The 14,641-nt window shown below is 50.4% G+C and overlaps 1 protein-coding gene and 1 non-coding gene across 2 annotated transcripts in view; both read left to right on the top strand.

The window, feature by feature from the left end:
* Window positions 1-1,165: 1,165 nt before the first annotated feature.
* On the top strand, window positions 1,166-1,237 carry TRNAT-CGU (transfer RNA threonine (anticodon CGU)). Its single transcript has one exon. It is a non-coding gene; the product is annotated as a tRNA-Thr (tRNA).
* Window positions 1,238-3,012: 1,775 nt separating this feature from the next.
* Window positions 3,013-14,641, top strand: part of BFAR (bifunctional apoptosis regulator) — an 80,529-nt gene continuing 68,900 nt past the window's right edge. The window contains exon 1 of the mRNA XM_072348888.1: window positions 3,013-3,191. The gene's annotated coding sequence lies outside the window, so the exon portion shown is untranslated. The remainder of the gene's footprint in view (window positions 3,192-14,641) is intronic.

The raw sequence follows: 14,641 nt of genomic DNA, 5'->3' as shown, positions 1-14,641 counted from the left end.
CAGCTCTAAAGAAACCATCTAAAGGAAAGAAAGCAGGAACAGTCTTTAAACCCAAACAAGTATTTCTTCTTAATCTACTGGGCAGCTCTTTATGATTTCATCTTGAACGTCCCATTTCCCTATATGCTTACAGAAGAATTTCAGCATTAGACATTGCTTTACAGTTAAATACTATCTCTGATGCCATCTGAATAAATTTTCAAAAATGCAGTGTATTTGAAGTGAAATAACATAAGTGAATTCCAGCTATCGTTCAAATACTCCTCTTGGCTTCCTCCTGCCACAAGATTACATCTTGGCTCACAAAGTTAGGAAAACACCAATAAATCAAACACAGATGGAAGCTGCTCAGGAACTGTGACGACAGATTGCAACCAGCAAATACAGCACATAAAAGAAAATTTTCTAATACACCAGTGTGTGGGAACTGTTGATCATGACCTGGACCTCTGACTGACCACCTGAGGCAAGCCATGAGTCAGCTGTGGGAGCACAGGTGAAGGCAATTCAGCTGTGTGACCGGAAGGGGTGGAGCTTGACTCCACCTCTCCCAGATCTCATTTAAGGGCTGCCCACCACTGGGTAGTCTTTCTGGAGATTGCTCCTTTGTGGAGTTTTACTGTGAACCTTCAACATTGGTGAACATTTTCAATTATTATTAATTATCTTCCATCGTGATAATCGTACTTAACCAAACATCTCTGTGAGTCTAACCTCTGTACACCTATTGACTGTACAGCCAGGAGACCAGAAATGGCAGAGACAACAGCTAAGCAAGGTCTTTTCTTCATCAGATAAGGTAACTGGTGCTGCTGCTGTTACCTTCTACACTAGAAGTAGCAGGCACAAGGGCTGAGCAGAATTACTAGCACAACGCGTCACCAGTAGGGTACAACTAACCTGTCTCATGTTCTTTATTAGTGGGAATTCACCAGCGCTTGGAGAATTCTGTTCACAGTGATGGAAGGCTGCACTTCTACTCCTGGCACACCGCGACGCGCCAGCGGAGCGCCCGGCCGCGCGAAGGCGGGGCGGCATCGCCGGAGGGAGCAACGCGCGCGCGCGCCCGACGGCCGCAGGTGCTGAGGCGCGTGCACGGCGAGGGCTGCGGAGCGGCGGGAGTAGCGCCAGCGATAGAATGGCGTCGGGCGGAGCTGCTAAGGCAGGCGCGGTGGCCAAGTGGTAAGGCGTCGGTCTCGTAAACCGAAGATCACGGGTTCGAACCCCGTCCGTGCCTCAGCGGGTCTGCGCCGGAGAACGTTTCTGTGGTCGTCCTTTTTTAGAGGACGGCGGCAGAGCGGAGCCACCGAGATGGGACGAACGGAACCGAGATGGGACGAACGGAACGGAACCGCCAGCAGCGCCGCGGCGGCCGTTCCGGTCAGTGCGGGGTGCTGCGGGCGGTCGGGGCGCTCCCCGAGCGGCGGTAATGCCGGGCTGCCGTCCCGCAGCGCTGCGGCCGTGCGGCGCGGCGCGGTTCTCTCCGACGTCCGTCTCCGTCGATTCCGCTGCGCTGCCGCCCGGGGTCAGAGCTGCGCCGCCGCCGTGCGGAATAACGCGGCGCGCCGCGGAACAGAGCAGGGATGCGAGACTGGGCGGTCCGACCCGCGCTGTGGATTCCGCCGCTGTCCCGGCTGTGTTCTGGCCTGCAGACGGGCAGAAAACGTTCGGTTGGACTTGGGCTTTCCTTTCTTTGAGCGGGTTTTCGGTCAGGACGACGATCGGACCGGACGGAGGAGCGGCCGGGACCAACGCTCGGACCGTGCCGATCGCACACGCGCCTGTCCGCAACGGGTTTCATTAAATTAGTTTGTCAAATACGAAACTAAGCCGGAGAGCCCGGAGTTCTTATTGCGTTTGGACGCTCTGCCCGACACTGACGGAACGACGAGGAGTTCACGTGGCTGAGGCCGATCTCGTTCCGGCAGTTCAATTCACCTGCCGGAGTCACACGAGCTGAGATCCGTCACCCCTCCACTGAAGCCAGTTGTCGTGTTTTCTGTAGCGACGTTCGCCACTCGTGGCTAAACGACGCCCTGTTAGAAAAGCACTGCGATCTTTACAGAACTGGTAGCGCGTAGCGGCACGTTTGCTCTTTGCAAGCGTTAATTACACTTCTGCTTCCTATGAAGCGGCCCGGCTTTCCGCTGGCCGCCCCGCTGTGAGCCAGGCGGAGCCGCTTATCTCCCACAGCCCCTCGGCAAAAGCCGACACGGGACGGCCCGTCCGCACGAGATCCGCGCAGCCACGACATGAATGACTGACGGGCAGAACCGGCCGGCTGGGAGAGCGGCGCCGAGCGGAGCTGCCGAGCCCGTTTCTGCCGAGCCCGTTTCTGCCGAGCCCGTTTCTGCCGAGCCCGTTTCTGCCCACCTGCCCCGGCCCTGCGATCGCTGCGCGCGGCTGACACGCGAAAAGTCAATACGGGCTCCGAGCGCCCATAAACGCGGGTGGAAATGCGGGCGGGGGTCACACATTAGCTCGTGCTCCTATGAGGCTCAGAGATCTTATCGGAGAAACGTGAGTTCCTGTTTTACCGTTCTTCCTTTTCGATCCGTTATCTGATCGAAGCGGCCCGAGTGGCGCTTTATCGCTCACTCGATTTTCTCTCTCCTGCGCTGGAGCCCCCTGCAGGAAACGGGGCTGAATTTCACAGACCGGCCCTTCCTGCCGCCTCCCGAATTTCTAGGAATGCCGCTTCCCGTTCCAGCATTTGGAGGCAGTTTCTAAGAAAATAAAAAGCCAAACAAGCGGTTTTCAGACGGTCGAGGCCCCGGCGGGGTGCGGGAAGGCGGTGCGGGAAGGAGCGCAGCCTTTTGTGGCGGCGGGCGGTGCGGCCGCTCCTCTCATCTCCCGGTGCCGGCTTTTTTTTTTTCCCCTCCTGCACTTCGTTCTTTTTTAAAGGAAAAGGAGCGGAGGGGAACGGGAAGGGGAAAAAAAGGAAAACAGAAAGAAACCTGGATTCCCCCCCCCCCGCCCCCCTCGATGTGGCCTCTTGTTTGGCTCGTGGCGTGACCGTGAGGAAGAAACGTTTCTGGGCGCCCGGCAGGGTGCTCCTTCTGTGTCACGAGTCGGGATTTTGCCGCTGGAAGGAGCCCGCGCAGGAGGACCGCGGGCCGCCGCTCTCCGGACCGCGAAGCTGCCAGGGGATCCCCGTTCCGCCCTGGGGCGCCGCCGGGCACCGGCACGCGGTGAGTCGCGCCTGCAGCGCCGTGAGCCGCGCCCCGCGGCGGAGTGGGGCCGTTCCGCTCCGCTCCTCTCCGCGCGGGGCCGCGCACCCCCGGCCGCCTCCGTCTCTCCCTTCCCCTCCGGCGCCGCTCCCCGCGCCCAACGTGCCGCAGGCCGCGTAGGGGCAGCCGGCGGGCGGGAGGCCGCGGGGCGCTGCGCTGCGGTGCGATGCGATGCGGTGCGGCGCCGAAGGGGTGCGGCCGCGCCGGCCCCGCGGGAGCTACAGGTGTGCGCCCGGCGCCGGGCGGCCATCGCGGCGTGCCGCGGCTGTAGGGCGTGCGGGTGAGCCGCTGTCTGCGGGAAAAGCCCGGCACCGCAGGGAGAAACGAGCCCGTCCGCCGCCTTTGCTGCAGGCCCGCGTTCACCCGAACCGCTTGGTCGGAATGTCCGCAATCTACTTCGCGCTTTTCTTTCGAGATGCGTTTGCTGAGCACGCAGTCCGGCTAGCGCAGCATTCCTTGGCTCCAGATTTGGCTTTCCAAAAGTAGCATGAACGTAGTAGTGGCTTTTCAAGCACAGTAATTCGTTTCTTTAACATAACTGACAGCATTTACCTACTGCGGCTGCCAAGTGTAAACTATAATGCTTTTAGACTCGGTATTTATTTAGAATTTCTGTAGGAATTATAAACGGAGGATTTAGAAAATATGTTCCCTTTGTATGCAGAGCTCTCATCCCTTAAAGAAGCTGTGGAGGAACGCAGTGCTGAGGGCAATGAGGTGCAGACACAGCGGAGCGCTCGACCTGCCGCTGACAGCAGGGAACTCGGGTCCGAGTGAAGCCTCTTGTGGAGGGCGGTGCTGTGACCCAGCAGGAGGCACGGCTGGCACCTCCTGCAGTGGTTCGGCTTTAGTTTGCGATAAAGAACAGATAAATGAGCTGATCCTTTGGAAAGATATGAATAGACACTTTGGATCTGGTAAATCTGCTGCTCTGGGTGAGTCCAGCGTGACTTTATAGGCGCTTACAGAAGTTGCTGCTTAATTAAACAAACTAATCCTGACGTGTGACTAAGACCGCATGGTATCTGTTAGCAATTCCTGTCGTCCAGAAAGTGGAGTGTGTATTGTGACTTGGATACAAGTCTCCCTTATCAGCTCCCAGATTAGCTACTTATAAGGATTGATTCTCTCAATTGGGCATATCTTACAAAGATACCTGACATACAAATTGAGTCTCAGAAGGCTGTGGTTCCAGAGTCGGGGTTTTGGGGGCGAGATGAGCTTATGTTTTATCCAACTGGCCCACAAAGTCCCGCTTTTGGTTGTCACTTTGTTCTGCAAAAGAAACCAATGTGTTCTGGTCTTACAGTGGACACTAAACTTAGCACTTGTAAAAAGTTGGTGAAAGTTTGTTCATTGTGTTGGGTATGTTGTTGTTGTTGGGGAGGGGGCTGCGCGGAACGGAGTCAAGCGGGCTTCCGGGTTTTGTAAGCGCCCCTGCGGCTCCTGCACTTGCCGCCCCTGTTTCTGCGGCTTCTGTCTACCCGCCACGTGGCAACGAGTGGCGGGAAAGCATAGCGGCGGGGAACAGAGTGGCGGGAAGAATGGGACCAATCAACAAGAAGAGAAGAACCACTCGGAGCAATACTGCCCGGCAACAAGGGAGCGCAGGCGTGGAAGGCCAACACGGCAGCCAATCAGAATACAAGAGAGACTATAAAAGCTGGGGCCAGCAGGGGGAGGGTGCGCCACACGTGCGGAGCTGTGACTCCCGTGGTCGCCCAGCGCTGTTTTTGTTTGCGGTCGCTTACTCAAATCAATAAATTATTCATGATTTGTAAACGGATTTGGTCCAATTCATGACAATTTGGTGCCGTGACTCGGATGAAGGAGATTTGATCAGGGGTCCTTCTGGGGAGGCGCCCCGCTGATTTCAGCGGCCCCAGGAGTGGAAACTCCTGCTCAAGCCCTTCACCGACGAACCTAAAATAAGGACGCAAACAAAATAAAACCGGTAAACCCCTAGTAATCTTTGTGCACGAAGACCGAGCGAAGACCCACGGGGTGGGTAAGTATAGGCCGGTGATCCGTTCGGTTGGGGTTGGGTATCCCGGAGCACAACGACTGAGACGTCCAATTGTGGGCGGAGCGAGTGCGGACTCCTCGGTAGTGCGGTTCCCACATCCCGCGAGGGACTGGGCCACGACAAGGGGGAAGCGTTGTGAGTGTGTGTGAAGGTGCTCCGGAAGATGGGACAGAAGAAGAGTAAGCCTTCTGGTCCCATGGGTGGGGGAACTAGTGGTGTGGGTATAGGTATACCCCCTATTCCTCCAGACAGTCCATTAGGGCTAATGATTAAGAATTGGAATGATTCCCCTTCTAGGCGGGGAAAAAGTAAAGTCAAAATGATTTAGTGTGGGGCAATAAGCCCATAAAAGGGGAGAGTGTATTTTGGCCCTTTTTGGCTCCTCTGAGGACTGGGTAGTTCAGAGGAAAGTGAGTATGCCCACGTCTGGATACCTTATGCATTTATACCCTCTAAAGAAAAAGGAGGGCGGAAGAAGAAGATAAGGGATTTAGAAGTCCCAGTGTCACCACCGCCCTACATACCCCCCACCCGAACCGACGGCCCCGTCTGCCAAGGAAGCGGGGGGTTGGCGGGGAGGGTGTCGTCGCGCCGGGGTCTGGGAGCACCGACCCGCCCCCCTCGCTGCGGTCTTCCCCTCTTTCTTCTCCTCGCGCTCTCCCCGCGGCGCCGGTCCGTCGCCGGTCCGGTCCGCCTCCGGGTCCGGGCCGTCCGATCGGTGGCCGGGCGGCTCGAGTCCCGCGCGGGCGGGGCGGTCCGAGCCGCGCTTCTCCCGGCCGCAGTTGCCGGCGGGCGCCGGGTTACGGAGGGAAACCCCGGGTCCCGGGAGGAGGGCGAGGTGGTGGCGGCGGACGACGGGTGCGCCCCCGCGGGCGGACGCTCCCCCGAGGGTCGCCGGGGCCGGTTGCCGGGTTTCCCCTCGGCGCGCCGTCCCGGACGTCGGGCGACCGAGCGGGCGGGTGGAGGCACCTCGCGGGGCCCTCGTGTCGTTTCCCTCAGCCCAGGGCCAGGTACCGAGTGTCCGCGGAACAGGGCGGAGGTTTACAAAATAAGTAAAAAAGAAAAAAAGGAGGATGGCGAATACAGGCTGGTACATGATTTAAGGGAAATCAATAAGAGAACTGTAACCAGGTTTTCCGTAGTGCCAAATCCTCATACCCTATTAAGCCAATTGCACCCAGATGACCGGTTGTATAGTGTAATAGATTTAAAGGATGCATTTGGGGCATGCCCCTTAGACAAGGACAACACGGATTATTTTGCTTTCGAATGGGAAGACCCCGATACTCATAGGAAGCAACAGCTAAGATGGATGGTCCTTCCCCAGGGATTTATAGAATCCCCAAATTTATTTGGTCAGGCCTTGGAACAAATTTTACAGGATTATAATAGAACACCGGGAACAACAATGTTACAGTATGTGGATGATTTGTTAATAGCACGGACAGATGAAGATAGCGTGAGGCAGGCTAGTGTACAGTTGTTAAATTTCCTTAGTTTACAAGGGTTGTTTCTAGATCAAAACTGCAGTTTGTGGAGGAAGAGGTGAAGTATTTGGGTCATTTGCTGAGCAAAGGGACAAAAAACTGGACCCAGAGAGAGTCGAGGGGATCTTGGCCCTAAAAGCCCCAACAACAAAAAGGCAGGTATGACAGTTGTTGGGATTAATAGGATATTGTCGACAATGGATAGAGGATTACAGTGGAAAAGTTAAATTTCTTTATAGTAAATTAAACAAAGATGGGTTACTTAAATGGACAGAAACAGATGAAGGACAATTAAATAAATTAAAGAAGGAACTTGTGCACCCTCCAGTCCTGAGCTTCCTGGAGTTAAAGAAACCATTTCTTTCTGTTTGTAAACAGTGTGGAGGGGACAGCTTATGGGGTGCTTGCCCAGGATTGGGCAGGAGGCAAAAAGCCTGTGGCTTACCTATCTAAATTATTAGATCATGTTAGCCGGGGCTGGCCTAGTTGCCTGCAAAAGTAGTAGTAGCTGCTGCTCTCTTGCTAGAGGAAGCACAAAAGATAACCTTTGGAGGGGAAATTAATCTCCCCCTATAATATACATGGAGTGTTGCAAGTGTCACGTGGGCGGTTCCAGCAGTCAGCATGGTCACTACACAGGATGTTTCACGTTCCAGTTGTTGCACGTGATGTTGTACAGAATTGCCCAGGTTGCCATTCGGCTGACAGGTTTCCTGCAGGGGTGAACCCCAGATGCTTCACATTTCAGTTGTTGTTGCATAGGTTTGAGACCAAATAAGGTTCGGCAGATGGATGCTACGGGTTTCCCAGAGTTTGGGTGTTTCCATCACTTGCATGTCACAATTGACACATGTAGTGGTTTTCTCTGGGCTGTGGCACAATCTGGACAGACTGCCATGCAGTGCATAAGAGTGTTGCACATGGCTGTCGCTGTCATGGGTGCACCTCAGGAGTTAAAGACTGAAAATGGCCCAGGATATAGAAGTGCACGTTTTGGACACTGGTGTACAGCTTGGGGCATTAAGCATACCTTCAGCATTCCTGGCAACAGCACTAACAAATCTATTGTGGAGCGTGTGCATCAGACCTTGAAGGGGTGTCTTCGTGCGCTTAAAGAGGGGGGAGGGCTAGAGGGGCTTGAGCTGTGCCCAGACGCTCTCCTCCTGTGTGCACTGTTTAGTTTAAAGCATCTGGAGAATCGGATGGGAGACCATCAGCTGACTGAACAGACTCCAATAGGTCAGGTCCTGATCAGACCTGACGGAGGGTCATGGCTCCCAGACCCTATGCCACTCCTCGTCATGGGCAGAGGATACGCCTGTGTCGGGACCCCAAGTGGGCCCCGCTGGCTGCCGGCACGTTGGGTTAAGCCGGCACCAAACGATGAGCCATCCTACACACCGTGAGGATCCGAGCATTTCAGCACCGGTTTTGGTCAACGTCTCCTTGGTTAATGTCTCCAGTGCAGCCAGTGATTTGACGTCAACTGGCCAGCAGCTTGCTGGTAACAGCACATGAGGCAGCGTTGCTCCCAATGTGCCTGAAGGTATGAACTGGGAATCTAGTCTTCATGCCGGACTGATAGTTTGTGAGTGGAGGAGACCTTGTTCCTAAATAATCCCCAAGCAGTGGACATTTGGAACGATTCTGCACAACCAATAAGTTTTTGTCTTGTTATTTGGTTATGGAGTGTGATATTTGTAATGCACACTGGACTGAACTGGAATGCCACGAACAAAAAGCTGACAAATGGGTCACAGATGCAAGATTGTTAAAGTATGAGGGAATTCTGATTTCCTCCCCAAAACTGACCCTAGAAACAACTTCAGTGCAGACCCCAGCTCAGTTTCTCTATGGTGAACCCAGCGAGCCCCTAGAACATGATTGCCTTAGGAGTATAGAGGAGCAAATAAAACTGAGACCCGATCTAGATGACATGGAATTACCTACAGGGGAAAAGATATACATAGATGGTTCATCTAGAGTAGTTGAAGGAAAGAGAAAGTCAGGCTATGCATTGGTAAGTGGAAAAACATTTGAAGTGATAGAATCAGGACTATTAAGCCCGAGCTGGTCTGCTCAAGCTTGTGAATTGTATGCCCTGTTGCAAGCCTTAAAACTATTAAAGGGCAAGAGTGGTACAATATATATAGATTCTAAATATGCGTATGGGATAGTACACACTTTTGGGAAAATATGGGAGGAAAGAGGACTTATAAACTCACAGGGAAGGGGGTTAATTCATCAGGAATTGATCCTTAAAGTTTTGAAAGCTATTAGAGAACCAAGAGAGATTGCAGTAGTACATGTAAAAGGTCACCAGCGAGGACTGGATCCGCAAATTAGAGGAAATAATCTAGCTGACTAGGAGGCCAAAAGGGCCTCTCTTATGTGTATATATAAGGTAACCGAGAGGGAGGATTGCCCGGCCATGTTTGCAGAAGGTGGACAGAATCCCCTTCCCCTGCTTTGTTTCACGTCTGTGGAAAAAGAAATGATACAAATGGGGATTCGGGAAAATGAAACGGGGAAATGGATACTACCTGATGGACGAGAGGTTTTACCAAAGTCAGTAGCTACAAAGGTGCTACGGAGGTTCCATGAACAAACACATTGGGGTACTCAGGCCTTAGTGGACCAGTTTGCTAATAATTATATGTGTATAGGGGTATATAATGTAGCAAAGGGGATTGTCAATGGATGTATGACCTGCCGGAGGGTAAATGTGAAAAATATGAGGAAAAAGGATCCCAGGAGGGCGAGAATTGGCATATCGACCCTTTGCAAGGATCCAGCTGGACTTTACTGAACTCCCCAAAACCGGGAGATATAAATGAGCGATGGTGCTTAGGAGTTCTCGCAGTAATCACGTTTTGTGTGGCAGCACAACACTGCTCACATCAACCTTTCCGGTGGAGTCTAATTAGGCTTAAGGAATATATCACATGATTTTTGTATACAGGTGATAATTATACCAAGGATTCAATACCACCCTGAGGATTCAGGAGCTGGTACAGGATTCACAGCTCTGCGCATTGCTGTAGATGAGGACTTGGCTAAAATTGAACAGTCCATCTCAGCGTTAGAAAAATCAATAAGGTCCCTTTCAGAAGTAGTTCTTCAAAATCGAAGGGCATTGGATCTGGTTTTTCTGAAAAAAGGGGACTGTGTGCAGCCCTCCGGGAGGAATGCTGCATGTATGCAGACCATACTGGGGTGGTAAGAGACACAATGACCAAATTGAGGGAAGGATTGGAAAAACGTAAAAAAGAAAATGAGGCTCACCAAAGTTGGTATGAATCCTGGTTTAATTACTCACCTTGGCTCACCACATTATTATCTCTGTTGTTGTTAATTATGGTGTTAACCTTTGGACAATGTATTTTCAATTGGGTAACCACGATAGTAAAGAACCGATCAGAAGCTGCTCATTTAATGTTAGTAGGAGCTAAATATGAGACCATAGAACAAGATGATGAAGATAACGAGATCTATGCATTAAGCCGGCAGGCACTCCAAAGATTCAATGAACAAAATAAGTTAGTTTAAAGAAAAAGGAGGGATTGTAAAAAGTTGGTGAAAGTTTGTTCATTGTGTTGGGTATGTTGTTGTTGTTGGGGAGGGGGCTGCGCGGAACGGAGTCAAGCGGGCTTCCGGGTTTTGTAAGCGCCCCTGCGGCTCCTGCACTTGCCGCCCCTGTTTCTGCGGCTTCTGTCTACCCGCCACGTGGCAACGAGTGGCGGGAAAGCATAGCGGCGGGGAACAGAGTGGCGGGAAGAATGGGACCAATCAACAAGAAGAGAAGAACCACTCGGAGCAATACTGCCCGGCAACAAGGGAGCGCAGGCGTGGAAGGCCAACACGGCAGCCAATCAGAATACAAGAGAGACTATAAAAGCTGGGGCCAGCAGGGGGAGGGTGCGCCACACGTGCGGAGCTGTGACTCCCGTGGTCGCCCAGCGCTGTTTTTGTTTGCGGTCGCTTACTCAAATCAATAAATTATTCATGATTTGTAAACGGATTTGGTCCAATTCATGACAGCACTGAGCTACTGCTGCACTCAGTAATGGGCTACTGCACACTTAAGTATGCAATAATATTTTAACTTTAATGTCATCTTCAGACATACTAACACTAGCAGCCCCCCAAACTAAACATCAAACAGTTGTCTAGCCCCTGTTGTAGCTTATAAAAGGTCTCTGTTTCTTTTTTTTTCTCCATAAAAACCTAGTGAAAGATGAAGGAAAAGTCATGTTTCAAAGAGCAGTTGTTTGGCATAAGTGGCCCCTGAGAAAAGAGAAAGTATTTCTAGCAAAGGGAGACAGCTTAAACCCTCAGAAAATGGTCTAACCTGCAGGAACGTTTGTGTTGTCCCCTCCTCGGTTCCTTTGCTGACAAACTGTGTCAGTTTCACATCTCTCCCTCTCCAGACAGCCTGTTTCTTCAGCACGTGCCCAGTGTGTGTGTGTGTGTGGATGGGCTGTATCTTCAAATCCATGTGAAGATGACTGATTTGTGTACTGATAGAAGTTGTTATAGTATACTTTGATGAATAAGTCTGAGCTTGGTAAGGCTATTCAAGTCTGCACTACTGCTTTCATTTCTATATCGGCAGCCTAAAGGACCTAAGCATGATTTGTACTTGTAGGTGATGTAGTTTTACTTTCTTAACGAAATTCTAATAATTGTTCAAAAGCTGTTAGTGGATAAGCTGAGCTTTATTGTGGCTCCAACTGTAATGCACGTATGTTTAAGACAGAATGAAGGATGCTATGAATGATAGTGTGAGAGAGGTGGCCAATGTGCGCAGCACACAGGATCCAGGGGCACACTGTCAGTTGCTGTAAGGGTGGCTGTGCAGTTCTGGAGCAGCTGATTATTTGCTGAGTTACAGACTGACACCTGGATGTGGCTGTGGCACTAAGCCTGCAGTCAGCACAGACCTACTCAAACTGCCTGGCAGGTCAGCTGAAGTTACACATCAGTGCAGTGTTAGAAAATAAGGTGTTGGTATGGGACATATCGGGAGATGATATGCAGGATCTGTATGTTGAGGCAAATTGATATTGTGCCAAATTACTTGTATAGCTACATAATGGCTACACATAGGAAATAGGACATAGCAAAACCTCCGTGCAACACATTACTCACTCGTTCAAGACTGAAATCTGACTTGGGAGATGAACTTGTATGAACTTGTATGCCTTTTAGCTCCTGTCCTGTGTGAAGTAATACTGTTCCAAAGCAGCATTTTTCAGAAAGTTATGTTTTCAGGAACCGGTTAAGCTGTTGGCTTACTTTTACTTTTCATTTATAGTATTTGTCTGCAGTGTACTCACAAACTATGTCCAGTGTCACAAGTTGTGAGACTCGGGTTTGTTTGGCTCCCGTGGACTCACCGCTGGTATTCCAAGAACAGAAGAGCAGAGAGTTAAGCATTAGAAAGCAGACTGACTGGAAGGTCTGGCTCTCAAGGAAACACACAGCTAACTCAAATGTTCCAGCAGCAGCAGAGATCAGCTCTGCTCTGCTGCTCATGGAGTTTTTCCTGAAGGCTCTTCAATCAAAGCATGTCTTTTGTGCCATTTCTGTGAGGTGTGCTTCGCATCTTGTTAAACAAACAGCTAGATTTGATTTTTTATTTTTTTTTTTCAGATAGATTCTATCTCGTTCTCTAAGGACAATAAAGAAAATCACATATGCTCATTCAAATGCAATTTACACCATTATAAAGTGTGTATGACCATGTAAGTGGCTACTGAGCACTCTTAAAGAACAAAGTGATAGTTCTGTAGGCCTTTCTCACCCAAAATTGTTCATCACCTTCTACTGTGATGGATATCACATGTAGCTGTTAAGCTTTAGATGTATATTTGTTAAGCAAACTACTCACCATTAGGGAACACATTGGTCGATACCCTAAACGTTTATCATGTAAAAATGTGGTCTCTGTTGTGGTGATCTCATCCAGCCAGGGCTTCTGTGCACGGTGGAGGTGGCCCCAGCAGCACTGCTCCTGCAGACTCCCGCAGTGCCCAGCGTCAGCAATGGGACAGCTGGGATCTGTTTGTTTGAAAAGCAAGAAGGAATTTAGTGAAGATGAAAAGAAGGCATTATGTCTGGAATTAAAAGTTCACTTTTAGAATGATTTTTCAGCGTTTTGAAGCAAAGCTTTAAAAAACAGCTTACACACAGTGAAGCAGGGGAGGGTTATCCAGTGCCTCTCTGTCCACTTCAGAAATGTGTGGACACGTTACTGAAAGCAGCGAGATCAGAACCGGGTGGCACGGCTTGGGAACTGCTCTGTGGCTTGAGTTCTGAAGCAGGGCCTCAGTATCTGACGTTCCCAGACCACACATTACCACAGAAGAGTTTTGTGACTGCCCTCCAGTATGGCCATTGGGAAGGAGAGGGTAGCAGTGACCGGTCTCTGGGATCTCAGGACCTGGCTCCATGCCGTACCATACAGGTGTGAGCTCAGTCATCCCTTCCTGTGAGGCTGTCTGCAGTTCCTCCAGAGCAGGAACGTGGGCAGCCGGGCTGTGACTGCTGGTTTGTGCCTTGCTCTTCCCTCGCACTTCTAACTGTATGTGTCAGCACTGCTCGCCTGTGCAAGGCCTGGGCCACACACTGAAAGAAAATCTGTTCAAATGCACCTCACAGAGGTATCACCACCTTTTTTTGTCTTGGAAATCGTGTCTGCTGGTTATGTAGGAAAAAACAGTCACATTTAAAAAAATTTAAATATTAGGGGACAAACATTGCTCTGGTGTGGAAGCTGCACCAGTGGTGGAAGAACTGGTATAAAAGCAGTTCTATTACGTGTATAGAGCGCTTCATAACATGCAGCTCAAGAGTACAGCATTCTGTAATGCTGAAATGGAGGACTTCAAGTGAGTTTAAGTCACCACTTGCCCTGTTCTTGGTGCAAATTAGGTAATAATTCATTGTAATGTAATGTACTTTTTTCCTCAAGTGATGAAAACTAGGGAATTTGGTAAATGTACATAGAAAAAAGAACAAAGAACTGGCTTTTCTGCTTTTGTCACAGTGTGCCAGCAGTTCTGCCCATGGGTCTGGGCTGGTCCTGTTGGTAGCTGCTGGATGCACATCTTTACAGGTAATTGTTTCAATAGATTCACGGCCTTTCCTTAGCTGACATAATGCAGGAACCAGCCATCCATGTCTGAAAGTGACAGTTTTGTGGGCCAGGAGAAATAAAGAAGGACAAAATGTGTTCTGTCATCCACCACAGGACACACATACATGTTTTTTGGACAGGGTGAGAAAAGGCCCTGTGGGATGTCCCAGGACTGGCCCACGAGGGTTGGGAATAGAATGCAGCAATTCTCCCGCTGGGATATTTCTATTTGTTATCTATTAATTCCATTGGAACCATCAGTCTGCAGACTCATCAGAACTTTGTTTTTTACTTTGTTGTTGCTGCTGTCCATATAAAAGTTTTCTTTTGTAACAAAAGGCCTATTTGAAAGCAGGCAAGCAGCACACAGCCCTGGCACCAGGCACACAGGTGCTACTGGAAGCCACAGGAGCTGCATAAACACCAAATTCAGGCAAGATTACAGTAACGTTTCTGGAACGTGGAGACAGGAACAAAGATAGACTGAATGGATTACATAGCACTCTTAAATAACGTATGAGCAATTGGTTGCTGTTTTTATTTTTTATTTTTTATTTTTCCCAACCATGTTGTATTCTATACCTTATGCTCCACTGATCCATTGAGGAATATGCCTGCTAGGTGGTAGTCAGTGTGCACTAGTGGTAGGAGTTACTTTAAAAGAGAGACTTTTCATTAGGCTTGTTGATTGAACAGGCATAACAGTTCCAGTGTGCTGCTTTTCTATGGAGATCTGTAACTACGCAATAGGCAGTCT

The sequence above is a fragment of the Excalfactoria chinensis genome, chromosome 14 (assembly GCF_039878825.1).
Source record: "Excalfactoria chinensis isolate bCotChi1 chromosome 14, bCotChi1.hap2, whole genome shotgun sequence".
Classification (NCBI taxonomy): domain Eukaryota; kingdom Metazoa; phylum Chordata; class Aves; order Galliformes; family Phasianidae; genus Excalfactoria; species Excalfactoria chinensis.
Note: the sequence above shows the minus strand (reverse complement) of the source record. Positions and strands in the feature narration are given on the sequence as shown.